The following is a 15,264-nucleotide window of genomic DNA, read 5'->3' on the forward strand; positions in this document are numbered from 1 at the left end:
GCTGTTGTATTGGGCTTACGCGGCAAGGTTTTGTTAGCTGGGGCAGGGCAGGGGGCAGGGGTGCAGGGGTGGGTTCTGCAAGACCCATCCCTGTAGCCCCTGCTCTCCACGCTGAGTGGTCTCCATGGGCGGGGCCTGTCGCTAGGGGTGGTGCCATTCTAGTCACATGACTACCATGTACCTAAGATGATACTTTGGTGTCTTGTAGCTCTTACAACATATGCTTCATAGATGCATGACATCACACGCTGAAATAAATGGATGTATAATACTCTTTGTTACAAACACATAACATGGCTTTAGATGCGGGTGATCTGATGGCTGTTTAACAATGATCCTTCCTCATCAGATTTTCTCTTGTTTGGAGATAGAGACAGCTCTCAGTTCAACTCATTTTTTCAGCCAGCTTACTTTCTGATCTCTTCAATTTCAGCCACAGCAATTAATCTAAAATTAGGCATTATATCTTTCCCTTTTCACATATGCAAATATTATTTAAAAAAACTCACAGAACCAACCAAAGCAAAGCTAAGCCAGATACAGTTAATGATATCCACAGAGTAGTAAAGGATCACTTAGTCCTCGGTGCAGGCCTTAGGAGACAGAAATACCAAACAATTGTTATCAGTAGTTTTCCTAGCTAGCCAGGTAGGAACACCTCCTTCTGTAGGAGTTCTTGGTGATACCAAGGGCCTGCTACATTGCATTTTTGCTTCCTTATTTCATCCGATTCAGTCACCATAACTCAGAAAAAACTGCTCGGCTGTTTTTCCCTCTTTGTCAGCATTTACTATTATCGATTCCGTTGCTATAAATGATACACTTTGCATTGTAAATGATATGTTTATACCTATATTTATGTTTTCTCTTTACTGTGTTCTTTTTTGTTTTTCTTAAAGGAAAGGTCTTAATACATCGCTTGCCATCCCACATTGCAGGGTAAACTTCTTAGAAACATCAAGTATAGCAGTTAAGCTTTGACTATTACACAACTAGGAGCATCCCCTAATCTTTACCTGCACGATCGCCTATAAATGTTATTTTTATTCTAATTCAGTATTATTCTGCTGTTCAGCATTCTCTCAAACCCTCATAAACATGCTTAACTCACAGTTCTGTCATTCTTTAGGTACACGCACGGCAGGATGTATTGTGCATGCCTAAACCTGCTGGCTGCAATGCCGCCTTTGACGCAGGGAAGGGCAGAAGAGAGCATCCCCTTCCAAACTGCACTTGCGCGAGGTTGTTTGCGCTGCTGGGTTAAAATCAGCAGGGGGGGCAGCGAGAAGCGCCGCGGGCTGCAGCGTGCACGTGTGGCGCAACTGGCCACAGCGCTAAAGGATGCTCCACAGAGGGCAGCCAGTAACCACGGGAGGGTGCCATGCCCTCGTGCATGTGCCGGGCACGTGCAGCACCGGAGGGGAGGCGGGAGGTGGCAGCAGTGTAGCACGGGCAGCCGCACTGCTCCTGCACGAGACCTCTGCCGGTAACGCTGCGTGAGCTTTCCGGTGGCCTGCGCGGAACCGCTCACCGAATGGCCACTGAGGGACGGGGTGGCGAGGGGCCGTTGGGGCCGGGCTGAGGGGAACTGAGAGGTGTCCCCACGCCCAGGCCTGGCCTTCGGTGTGGCAAAGGCCTTTGGGAGTCCCCTGTGTCCCGGGCTGACCCCGGCTATCCTGTTTGTCACCCGCAGGTGCCGGCCCTGGGGCAGGGTCTGGGGTGAGCGAGGGCTGGTGGCAATTACCAGACAAGGCTTGGGGATTGTTGGGTGGCCGCTGGGAGTGCTGGGGACAGTGAGTCAGGCTTTAGCATGTTTTAGGGTTGATGGGAGCTTTGGGACAGGGTTTGGATAGCGTGTGGGGACAGTTGGACGCTTTGGGGCAGGGCTGGATGAGTTTGGGGGTTGGTGGAAGTTCAGAGTGACAGCTCAAAGCACTGAGGGCCTTTGTGCAGGTGTTTGCATTCTCCTGACTGCTCTGGCCTTGTGATAGGTTGTAAAAGTGTGCAGAGATAAGCCTGCGGTACTTGGCGGCGGTGTGCAGCCATTCCCTGATATTCTAGGGCTAATGCAATTTATAAACACACACATACTATTACCATAGGGTGTTAAAGCCAGACTAAAATTTCTGCAACTGCAATCAACCTGTTCAAGTCAGACAAGATCAGCTGTACTCACCGGTGCCTATTGGTCAAGCAAGGCTAGCAACTGGTCCAAAGCAATATTCTTTGATGTATCTCAACTCTGCAGTCTCAACTCAGACTCTCTGTTATGGCATTATAAGTTTGTCAGCCAGCACTTCTCGATGGACATGTAGCAAATCCATCACCCCACAGAAACATAAAGGAAGCAAAAATCAATGTCCTGCAGAAAAACATGAAAAAAATAAAGTTAGTGTATAAGCATACAGGACAATCTAATATGCACAAGCAAGGTGAAAGAGAATATTACAAGCCACAGACAGACCTCCCACTCGCCCCCTTTTAGAGGGAGAATAGGATGATATTTGGGCTTCTCGTAGGAGAAAAGGAAGGCCAGTTAGGTTAGACTAAGAAGCCTTTAGAGGTTGATTTTTCTGGAGCTTTGTGTCCACATTTTGGACATAACTGTGCTCTACCCGTCATTCAATTAATGCACAAGTAATTAATGCACACCTGTACAGTAATCACTGTGTGCTAATATTAGTGCCTGCTGTGCCACTTGGGTGGATGGTACTCTGCTGTCTACTCATTTCCGTGAAATTAGGTACTTCAGGAGGGTCTAAGCAGACTGGATTGCAACCAGGCTATCGAGGGCGAAAGACTGCTATAGTCCAGACTGCTGCGTGAAGTTTTGATCCAACCCCAAAGTAACGCAATTCCAATACTATTGGTACTCACTTGCAATCACTTCTGCTTTGTAACAGTGCTGCTCCCATAGTATCAGTGAATGTGAAAATCTTTATTGGAAAAGGCTTCCCTTGTCTCAGGAATTTTAAGGCATGAGTTTTTACAACTGCTTATTTAAATACAGTGAAAGCAGCAGCATATTCCTTGTTCCAGCTCCATTCCACTCTTTTCCAGTAATTTTCATTGTGGTCTGCTGATACCAGCAAAGTTACCTTGCACTGCTGTGAAAAATGAAATTCCCCGGAAGCTGCTTTAAATTGGAGTTGAGAAGAAGCAGCTTATATTCCACACAAAGTTTTAATCTTTCTTCTATCTGTCTTCCCATTTCCCCAGTTACAATTCCTGGGGTAGCACTAATTGAGCCTTACTGAAATTGATCTCTCAACTTTATAATTTAGATAGTTCTCCCACTTCCTCTTCCATAGCCTCAGTCACTTGACAACCATCTACCTAGGACAATAACTCGGTGCCCTGTAGCTTTTAAAAGATAATGCGTCATGACACACAAATATATGTGTATGTATCGTACTTTGTGTTACGTGTACAGACTTTGCAGTACATGTTGGTGAGCTATTCTCCTAATCACCAGGAGAAACTTGGTTTCTCTTGTTTGGAGATGGAGGTAGCTTTCAGTTGAATCTGTCTGATTTTATTACCTTGGTTGGTTTGTATTTGTCTGCTGTGTTCAACTTCAGCCATGACAATCTAAAAACTAAGCATGGTATCTTTATGTTTCAACATATGGATGTAAGATTACAAACAGAACCAACTGAAGCAAAGCCAAGCAAAATACAATTAGCAACAGTGACAGGTGCAAGTGGGAGACAGAAATAACAAACAATTGTTATCAACAGTTACCTTAGTTAACCAGGCTGGAACACTTCCTTCTGTAGGAGCCTCTGGTGATATCACAGGTCTGCTAAACCCGTTCACGGATCTTCTGTCTGTTATCTTTTAACATTTGCTGTCACTGGCTCCATCTCTATAATAAACAAACATTTACAACAATAAACAAAAATGTAACTGAGATGCTGTTAAATTTATGCATGTTCTTTTTTCTTTAGCATGGTGGTGGTTTATTTTCTGTTTTGTTCTGTTCTCCTCAAAGGAAAGGTCCTAATACATCACTTGCCATCATGCACTACAGGGTTAAAATTTTGGAAACATTAATTACAGCAATTAACCTTTGGTTATTAGACGGGTAGGAACATCATCCTATACTCACCTGCAACATCTTCCATAAAACACTGATTTTATTCTGGTTCCATATTATTCTACTATTTGGTATTCTCTCTCAAACACTTACAAAAACATACTTAACCCCTAGTTCTCTCAATCTTTACCTACAAGATGGATGACATTTAATGAGCTTCCAGGAACTGTAGGCCATTATTCAACCAAAACCAGATCCATAGGTGAAAGAACAGCGTCGACCCTCTCAAACAAAGCTACCGCTATCTAAATTCAGGAACTCCTCTTACAAAAGCCTGTATAGCACTGTTGTTATTATTGGATAACGCTCAGTGGAGCAATAGTATATGAAAGGGCACTGATTTATTTACAGTCATTTCAGAGGGTTCATCTCGCTGTCCTCCTTCCAAAAGTGTTCATAGCATTGAGTGTGGTGACTAAAAAGTCAGCAAAAAACCTGAGTACCCTTCATGCCTTAACAAGTGAGTGAGCTAGTTTACACTGACGGACTTTCATTGGTAAGGAATGCTATTCTGTCAGAATCACCAGTGGAAAAGTCCCTCCAAAAGCAATTTCAGTGTGACAGGTACAGTACTTAGCCCAGGATCCTCTCTATAGCTTGCCACCTGTTTGAGACACTGTACTTCCCTTGTCTAGCTCATTTGTGTGACCTGATGTACTTCCATAACGCAAAGATTTGTAACAGAAACATTAAGGGTGAAATGAATAAATGACATGCAGAAACACATGTGTGAAATCACAAGAAAAAAAGGGACAAAAGAATGGCGTGACTTGACAGCACCATCAGGTCACGGAGATCACGGTCAAGTCTTGAAACACACAGAGTAGGAAAACAAAGGGCAGCCTAAAACTAGACTACTCACAGAACAGGAGACAAAAGGACAGGCAGTCAATCAACAATATTGCTTAATGACTCACAGACCTGGATCCCTGAAGGGTACAAAAGGCACTTCCAAAATGAGCACATGGTCACCCAGCAAAAGGAACCCAGGAAACATGATGATGACTCCAAATCTGGTATCCTTTGTCCTCTGTTTCACCACAAGTAATCCTGGTTGGACTAGCCAGACATACACGTCTTGGTCCTTGTTAAAATGTGGGTGTGGAAAACAAGTATAAAAGACTGACAATGAAATCTATAGGAGAATGAGTATGAGTGACTGAAATTAGTTTTGTTTAAAAGAAAATCACCTCCCCCTTCTATACAGTCTCACTATAGCTTTGCTATATTCATTTTACATCAGTAGCTGCTCCCAGTTGATTATTTTAAAATTTCAATAAAACCTAATAGTGTGTGCTTACAGAAGAATGTCAAAGAAGAGAGAGATCTATTTAGGGAAGCAAGGACACAGCAAGCTTGAAATAGCTTGCGTTTTTGAGGCAATGCTTTTTTCCCTCTTTTGCCCAAAGGAAGAGACTTGGTACACTTACAATTTCTGCTATTACAGCAATACCTTCTTATGTCACAGGTCACAAAGAAGAAATAACTGTTAAAACGAGTTGGTTTCTCAAAACTAGCCCCAACTATGAAATTACAGGAAATGTGCTAAACATTTTTGTACAGTGACACATGCACAACTGTGCTAATATGAGCAACCTGAACATAGGGAGGGCCAAGAGAATGAGTATTTCTGTTCACTTGAATACAGTGAGACTTAGAAACCAGATTTCAGATGTAAAACATAAATTGCAGGTTAAAAAGCCCGGCAGAATTCATGGCTTCTCATAATGCTATTGAGTATTTTAAATTGAATTGAAAGAAGAAAGCCAGAATAATTTGCAACAGTCAATGTTGTTACTGTTAATACCAACAGCAATAGTTTAAAAATTGCGGTATATTTGGTACCAGTGACCTGTTCTTTCGCTGGGTAGCCACTGGGTCATGACAGGGGTTATTCTGCTAAACACAAAGGATAAATTACTGCAGTATCATTTATGATGAGGTAATTTGCTCAAAAAATTTCCAGCAGGAAACATTATTCCAATACTTTTATCATAAAAGAGGTGATTAAATAGGACAAAAAGGCTGACAGTAATGTACTGGGATGGGACTTAGGATATCAGATTACTTACAGTGTCAAGTCATGGCACCCATCTTGCTGATTTCCCCACCTATAAAATAGGGATACTATTCACTACAGACATTAGCTTTAAAAAAAAAAAAAAAAAAAAAAAAAAGGAAAAGAAAAAAAAAAAAGAGTTCAAGGTAAGCTGATAGTGTTGAGGATGTTCTTCCTATGAAATTATTATGCTTCCAGGGACACAAACGGCATAGTATCGAAGCTATAATATCTGCAAACATGAACGTGTTACTTATCCATGTCCTTTCCTGTCTTTTGCAGTTAAAAGTGGCTTCAGACTTTCAAAAATAAATCCTGTCCAAAATAGTAGGTTTCTGCTATTGCACCTATCTCATGGTTACAAATGACAACAGCCACCATTCTCTTACGATGGAAAGTATTTGCCTTCTTTGTACAGCTAGAGAAGTTTCATTTGTCTCATCCATAAAAGGAAAGAAACCAGGCAGCTTTTTAATGCTTTAACGCACCTTTAAATCTGCAGTGAGACTCGCTTAATTCTCTAAAATGCAAATATAGGCTGATCTGTTGCCTTGGAGATAAACCTCAGAAAGTCCCTTCGTTTGATGTGTTTCTTGCTCGATGATTTCCTCTCAAATCTTGTTCACTCTCTTTACTTCAGTCAGACTCGCAGATTCAGTCTAGTTTGGGAACTAAATGGGTTATACTCTATTTTAGCCATAGTCATGCATTCCAAACTGACTGGATGCATTATTGCAGAGGAAAACTCAAAACAAGAACAGGATGGCCTCAAAGCTAAGTAAGATGCCACACTGGTGGCCAGAAATGTCTTCAGCCTGATTTGAAACAGAAAAGTCGTGTGACTGTGAGTAAAGACGAGCTGCAGACGCAGCACTTGTGTACAGTGCTAGATTCTGCAGAACGGGTTTGGTTAGTTTAGGTTAATGTGGTGCCAGTCACTGGAGAGAAAACCTTCTCAAAGCCATGAAACAGTGCTTGTGGCCCAGTATACTGTGGGCATGACCTGTTCCTTGGCACTCGCAGATTCCAAAGAATTCTCTTTCAGAGGCAGTGTCAGACACAATTATCCACTATGGAATATACAATGAACTCCTAACTAGATACAGCCCTTCTAAACCCCTAGGCGCCTGTCTGACTGCCTCTGCTGCAAGAATATAGAATAAGGAAAGGGACAGAGATGCACAGTAGAGCTGTGGGGAGTGCCCAGGAGAAAAGGCGCGGCTGCTGTGAGAGGAGGCGTGGATGGTAACCACTGCTTCTGGGAGAGTCATCCCCTACTCCTGAAGTAGTTGCCACCCCTGACAGCAGTAACAACTGTTGGGACTTTCCAGCACTCTGACGCAAAGAAAGAAGGCGTCTTGCTGACTCCCGAGCAGCCTCTGTCCTTGGCAGTTTCCTACTTTGCTGACTGTTAGAGCTGGACTTGAAGTTCAGCTCTCACTGGTCCACTGCCAAAGGAGCTGGCAAATTGTGGAATGTTACCTAAAACATCCTAGTTATGCACAGCCAGTGTACAGCGCTACATGATTTCCTGCTAAAAAGAGAAAAGGTCTAGCTATGAGTCAAAGGATTTGCAGACCTAGATGCAAGCCCATAGTTCCAGGTGAAGTAGAGCTTTAAATTCTTAGGAGAAATTCAGCATTCTCAAAATACCAATGCTATTCTAGTGGTACTGTTGCTGTAGCTGTAATGGTCTAAGGTTACACAACAAAAAAAGATTCGCGGGGTGAAACAGTTGCTTATCAGGCCATCTTTAATTTCTCTATGTCTTTTTTATCTCAAATGTATGAATTTTTCATCTTCCTCTCCACTTCCTGCTGTGCTCCATGCCAATTTTTGTTCTCCTTAATTCTGCTCCTTAGTCGTTCACACTGGTTTGGCTTCTCTCTAGTAACAATATTGTCTTCCATTTCAAACAATTGATTCTGCTTGCCTTTCCATCTATTGCAGCATTTTCCTTGTTATCAGTTCACTGGTCGTATTATTTGCAAGTCCCTTGCAAGTTCATTCCATACACTCCAATACTACCCTTTCTAATTAGAGATTCCACCCATCAGATTGTTATGCAGCCTCTCTTCGCAAGATTTCAGATATGCCCATTTTTATCCATCTGCACAGCTAAACATCTTGTCCAGGGTCTTGTTATTTTACATCCCATTATGACACCATTCCTTTGTTATGGATGAACAAATATAGTCTTGTGGGATGAGCAAATGCTTAACAAACAAACAAACGAACAAAAATTGCAGTAATAAAAAATAGATTGGGAAATACTAAAAATCATTGCCACCACTTTATTCATAGTATATTCCTCCTGCTGCATCATGTTCAATTCTTTTTCCTTTATATCAAAAAGTATGCAGAAGAAATTGAGTGAGTTTCAGAAAGCATGACACATTCAAACTAAGATATCAGCATGAAAAGAGACTGAAAAGTCTGAAATTATGTAATTTAGAGGATTACAATATCATATTGTAAGAAAGACATGATATTATAGAGGAATACAAAGCATGGAACGATAAAGTGAAGCAAAGCCATCGGTACATTTTAACCCCAACAGTGTAAGAACTAGTGGATCTTAAATGAAGAAAGGAAATGTTTAGAATGTTATTTACACAACTCATAATTAGTATGTGAAACTCATTGCTCTAAGGTACAAAAACACCGATGAACTTTAATGGATTCTTAAAAGGAGGCAGCTCTTCTCTGCACAAGAAAAAGATGTGGTTATTTTCAGGTCACTTATGTAAATTCCTTCTTTCATGAAACAAGTACCCAAGTGACTAAAGGTAGGACAGATTTTTCCCTTCACCAGATAACTGAAAAAGACTGCTGTGGGATTTCCTAGTCATTCTTGCAAACTGGCTTATACCGGCAGAAACAGGAATCTCAGCTGCTGCAATACTAGACAGATACAGTGCTGACATTCCTCTATTTCTGTGTGATACATTCTATCGCTTCTTTGAAATGAGCCATTCTTAAGATGAACACGACATGCAAGAAGTCTGCAGGCTTCTGTGTCGTATTAGTCAGGAACTTGGTAACCCTCCACCATAGGACACAATGTGAAGCTCATTCACTGTGCGTAAGTCAGTCACAGCAATGAAGCAATAGCAAGGCAAATGAGACAGAATCAACACTGGACACAGAATACTTAGTTTCCCTACTAAGGCCCTCTCTACATCATAAAGTTCAGCATCAAGTACCAAGAGTACGCAACAGGCGGAAAAAGTGTCAGTGTCACGGCTCTGACATCAAAATAAATTCCCCACGGACAGCTTAACTACACACACATATTTTATCCTTGACAAATGTGCATTCAGTCCATTCTTAATCTCCATGGAAAAAATTATGCACATTTTTACAACCTACCCAGAGGGTCTAGCTGAGTACTTTTTTTCACTGCCAATATTTTTATTTTGTGCTTCACTTCAATGTCTTTAATCACAGACTAAAGTTTTTAAGACCATGACTCCTCAGCTGGCCTTCTCTTTCTATAACCGCTTTTCACCTTTTTCAAAAATCATCATCATATCTCTGCACTTGCCTCTGTTTTAGACTGATCCAACTTGATCCTTCTGCTTTTTTTTTTAAGCTTTGCATTCTCTGTATTCTTGACATTATCCAGCTGAGGTTATCCCAGGGCTAACATAGTACTTCAGCTGAAGCCTTACTAACCGTAGAAAGAGCATATTTAACAAACTTCAAAGCTCCAAGGCAGCTTTTAATGGCGCTTCAGCCACTATGCCCTTCCAGTTTGACAGTGATCCATTGAAACAATGCAACATTTGTTTTTTCATAATGTTATGCAGTTAACTAATAGAAATCCTGTGTAATCAGTGTTTCCAAAGTGTGCTGATGAAAACACCATATGGGATCTTGCTGCAAATCAAAATCGGCATGTATGATAACTGCCGCTTCTTACTTCTCTGGTGTATTGATCTGTCAAGGAAAAAATTAGATGGGTTTGACTGACTTCTTGGCAACTCCATGCTAGCTGTTAATCATCTTCTAGATGCTAACAAGTTTATCTATTTCAGTATTTTTCGGGAATTGACATCAAACTAGTAGACATCAACTGTAATTTCTCTGCTCTTTCTCATGCCTCTTGCCTCATTTCATGCATAGATATTGTCTTGTCCATTTCTCAACTTATGAAATTTCCACCCTTCAAGTTCTTCAAGGTAAGCACTAACATTCCTGAGATTGCTTCAGTCTCTTCTCCTCACTGTAGGTAAGCGAGATGAAGTAATAATAAAATGAGAAAAAGATACCTTATTCAAATCTCTGTAAGTGTAAGGAAATGGAAGTTTGTAATGAAGAATTTGCCTGAAAAAAAGAAAAATTGTGAGGCCATGCTAACTAAAGCATTTTCTTTGTATGTATAAAATGTCCTGTATGTACAGATCAAAGTATGTTAACATTTATTGTTCTGTCCTTATAGTCAGAAAGTAGACGAGTAACCACCGTAGAAGCTCCAGCTGTACTTGTAATTTGTACCTGCTACAAAATGAGCATTTATTTTATGAGGATAAAGTTTCTCTTTGTGCAGGGAGAGCTACCACTTGAGATCCACTCTTCAGAGCTATTCAGCATTCAGTGGTTTGTCAAGTTAAGAGTAGCTAACATTACATTTACAGCATTAATACCATTAGTATAATTCACAGAGACTCTAAGGAGGGGCTGACATGAAGGCATTACTGTGGTGATCCCCAAAAAAGGACCGATGAGGTAAATTAAAAGTTTGGGGTTTTTTCCAGACTTATGAGTACACTCATAGGGAGGGAACCCTGCTAATTTTATTATGAATATATATTTTTATTGCATGAATACTCATCTGGTGATCATGCTGGGAAAAGATATTAATTCATACTGACTCAAAAAAAAAATCCCTTTCCGAGTGACACATCATTGTATGTGAAATTCTGGATTCCAGGTATGCAATTAAATGCTCTACTTTTCTAAGCACCTCAGCCAGCCCTCTGGATAAATAGCCTGAATTGCATAAGTGCAATGTATTAAAACCCATGAGCTAATATATGGTCACTAGGAAGTTTACATGCCCACTGGTATGACTTACCCGCCTCACCCACCTAATGTGAATTATAATTGGTTTGAACATAAGGAGAGGCCTAAAGTTTTCTCTATAAATGCTGCCACACAACCAGAGCTTGAAGTCTTATCGTATAGGCCTACAGTTGCTCACAGAAATACAAAGTCCAAGGCACAGAGGAGCAAGGCAGCACGGCTGGTAAGTAAAAAAAAAAAAAAAAAAAAAAAAAAAAAAAAAAAAAAAAAGAAAAAATCTCTTTGTGCATAAGGAATGGGCAACTGAATAATGTACCATATGTTAGCTTTGTCTGTGGGGTTATGTTTTGTAAAGGGCTCTGAATTGTTGGACTACACTACATTTTGAGATTATGAATAGGTTGTTTCAGAATTTTTATTTCCTGAATTTTCCAAAAGACACAAACAAGGAAAAGAAGATAATCCATCCATTACCATACTGGAGTTAAATATTATAAAATTGTGAACAGAGCAGAAGGTATGGCAAGCTGCAAACCACCTTTTAATACAAATCTTAATGAATCAGAGAGTAGTTCAGGTACGAATGAATCTTGTGTTAATGGGAATATTTGTGCCAGGAATAGACCATGGGCTAGATTTCTTCCTGTAGATTCAGAGTCAGCAAACTGCAATGCCATTTTAACTATTTGTTAAGATTAGTGTGAAAGGCAAAGGCGTTTTAAAATACAGACAAAGCAAGCAGATGTCCAGCAGTGAGGTCTTAGGATGAAAGATTTTAAATCAATACACTTTAGCAAAGTTGGCCCTGTTCTCGCTTAGGCCTGACTTGCTGGGACCTCTGTAAAAATATATAACAAGGCCTGAGTGCCTATGACGCCACTTTACCTCTTCTAGACATTGAGCTCATGTTGTGCTGGCTTTATGTGACATAGGCTTGAAATGCTCAGGTAGTTAATAAAAACCAACCATCCACAGAGCAGAGGCTTGAGGAGAGAAATGGCAGGCTGCCTTTTTCCCTCATGGAGGTTAAAAGAGGCACAGTTACCCCATTCTCACAGTTTTAGGAGAAGTGTTTGCACAAAATCTTAGGGCACAAGTGTTTGTCTATGTACTGTTACTTTAAATAATTCATGTTATTGACCTGATGTACCTGTGCTAGCATCCCTCAACAGCATCTGCTGTTTGCCTGGCTTGACGGTGCTTAGTTAATGACTGTCTCAACGCATCTGCTAAGTGTAATGCCATCGAAATGTTTACCTGTTCAAGAGCAGAACAGAGACTGGGAAGGAAATGGGTGCCTACGACAGGCATAAGGCTATTGTTTCCCTCATAAATCTCTTCCACTGATCAGAGCTTAAATAAAAGGCAAAACACAGAAAGATTGGCCTGAGTAGAAAAATCCTTCTTTTTAACAGTAAAAACCTTCATCTACAGCAGTGGGGGAAAAAACACAAACCAATTGTTTCTGCATTGTAACACTTCCTCTTAGGCAACAATTTGCCAATAACTTAGCCAAGACATTTTAGCAAGATGGTCCCTAAAAATTTCCTCTTTAAGTGTCATACACCAGTCTAGCTGTCTTAACCACAGTTTTCTAATTGTGCAAAATGCAAGAAGCAATAGCCGCATTTAACGAACAAACTCGTGTTTGCTGGTCACGGTCAGCACTTGCTTGTGAAATACCCAGGGCCCAAGAAATACCCAAGCCCAAATTCAGTTGGAGATGTCAAAAGTGCCCTGAGGATGGATGCTCCTCACAGTGCCACAAACAATTTTAATGTAAAAAACTATGAGGGTCTACGTGCAGGTGTGTGTGCAAAAAACTCTTTTCGCTCCACCTCTCTCCCTCCTCCTGCCCCCTCCCATCATACACATCCTGCAAATACTCACATTTTTTTCACACAGAAAGGTTTTATGCATCTGTGGGCCAGTCTCTAAAGGATCTACTTTAACAGAATCCAGAAGGAGGTGAGTAAAGAAAAGGGAAAAGCACCTAAAAAAATCCTACGAATTTGATAGAACAAATTTTTTTAAGGGTTTTGATAAGACTGCAGCAAACTACTGCTACTAAGGATTCAGCAATTTGTTTCACAGTCTCACACTCAAAATAATTATCTCAGCTTCTGTCTGTCACTTTTAAGCTTCAGTGTCATTACGACTAAGGCGTGAGTCACACCTGCAAGTGTCTTGTTTCTGTATTCGAATTAAGAGCGCTTGCCCGCAGAATGGGACAACATGTTGGATTGTTAGAAAAAAAATAAGCAGAGTGACGTAGTGATGGGAGCCTGCAAAGAGGTATTCTTTGCTGATGAGGGTGTGTAGCAGTAGCTGGAAGTTAAAACTGCCAAATGATGTCTTTACTCCGTTCCAATGGAAGAGATGTATGCATAAGTGGGAGAGGTAGGAAAATACATTTAAATATAATAGGCTATAAATAGCAGGCTGTGTATGAATATGTGGGAGCTGTCCAGGGAACCTAGCATAGGTTCATCCCAGTCTGTGTGCTGCCAGTTTCGCTTATTCCTGTGTACTGGTCCCATGGTAGTTTTTGAAGCTCACGTCACTACTATGCCACTGTGGAACGAGCCAAGATCCCAAGAGAAGATCTGAGCCCAGCTAACAGGGTGGCCTACTTTACACAGACAATATGGGATCTGATGGTGCCAAGTTCAGCTACCTTCAAAGTGTGGCTATTGGAGAACCTCAGGAATGCTTCAGCCTTTAGCAGGCTTCCATTCAAAATCTCCCTGCTATTTGGGGCATTGTGAATGGAAAAGGAAGACAGAAACTAGGAAGTATGTCTTGGACAACATACAGGGCCCAGAAGAGATCTCAGCCAAATGCTCTTCCATATCGACTTGACCAATCCGCATCAGGTGGTTCTAGTCCTGAAGAGTGCTGATGTGAGTCAATCCATACCACTGTGCTAGCGGCCCGGGTCTCTCCCCGGTGCAGTTCACAAATACAGTACAACTGTAGAAAAACCACTTGGCTTCCTGTATCTAGGATAGCAGGATTGGGTTTTGCTGATGAAATTCCTTGCTTAATTATCCAATGAGGGAATGCAAGGGGAGACAGAATATCCCAAACTCCTCAGGGTACTGAAGTGGTCCCCAGTGAGTCCTGTTCATATGGTAGTAGCACGGTGCTTTAGGGTATGTAAGGAAGAGCTGTGTCCAGAAAGAATAAAGGAGCATATAGGCTAATCTAGGGACTGATTTCCCATCCTGAAACAAAGGCACAATTAATAATAGGTGACATCTAATAGAATTCAGGTGTCACTAGAGATTCATACAGAGTTGGTGGGGGAGAGAACGACAGTGCAAAGAAGGAGAGAAAGTAATACTGAGGGGAATTAGTCTGTTGCAAAAGAGGTCCTCCACTGTTCAGAGCTGAACTCTTCTTCCTATATATTCATTTCTTTAACACAGTTACTGGAGTGAGGGAAGAAACTTGGATATCACTGGAAAAGGATGTCCTGAGTTGTAAGACTGAACGGCTTTGCAAAAGATTACTCTGATATAGCTTATTCTGGGTATATGAAACAAAATACTAAGATGGCTTAAAGCTTTCATTTTCTGAGGTCCAAAAGAATCTTCTCTTGCTCTCCACCAGTTTCAAGCACCTACCTGTGCAATCCTTACATTTACAGCCAGCACACAAGCTCTGCAAACACTACTTGGCTTACAGGAAGCCGCCTGGGTCAGATGCTTGACTAGTATTCTGGCTAGTGTTAATGTATTTCCCATTAATCCAACCCTCATTCTCAGCCTTCACCCATAATCCAAAGGTCCGGTATGTATCATTCATCTGTTTTACAAACAAAGCACATGAGAGGCCTGCAAGGCAATTTAGGAATAAACGCCAGAAGCTGATGCAACAGACGCAACTTGTTCTCCTTGCCATACCGTCTTCCAGAATAAATGGACTGTATCTGTTTTTTGGAACAAGCTGTTTATAACTATACTATCATACCATCAAATACCAAACCCAATTATGCCATTGACCTATAGGAGAATGATATCCAGCACACTATTGCTGTCACACAAAAAAAAGGTGAAACACGTGACCAAATAAG

General features: G+C 41.2%; 1 long non-coding RNA gene across 1 annotated transcript in view; it reads right to left on the reverse strand.

Moving 5' to 3' along the window:
* Positions 1–2,182: 2,182 nt before the first annotated feature.
* Positions 2,183–15,264, reverse strand: part of LOC118452494 — an 82,704-nt gene continuing 69,622 nt past the window's right edge. Inside the window, exons 4-7 of the long non-coding RNA XR_004842264.1 lie at positions 6,172–6,210; positions 5,021–5,183; positions 3,745–3,868; positions 2,183–2,362 (exon numbers count right to left, since the gene is read on the reverse strand). This is a non-coding gene — a long non-coding RNA (uncharacterized LOC118452494). The remainder of the gene's footprint in view (positions 2,363–3,744; positions 3,869–5,020; positions 5,184–6,171; positions 6,211–15,264) is intronic.

The sequence above is a fragment of the Egretta garzetta genome, unplaced genomic scaffold (assembly GCF_000687185.1).
Source record: "Egretta garzetta isolate BGI_Z169 unplaced genomic scaffold, ASM68718v1 scaffold356, whole genome shotgun sequence".
Taxonomy (NCBI): domain Eukaryota; kingdom Metazoa; phylum Chordata; class Aves; order Pelecaniformes; family Ardeidae; genus Egretta; species Egretta garzetta.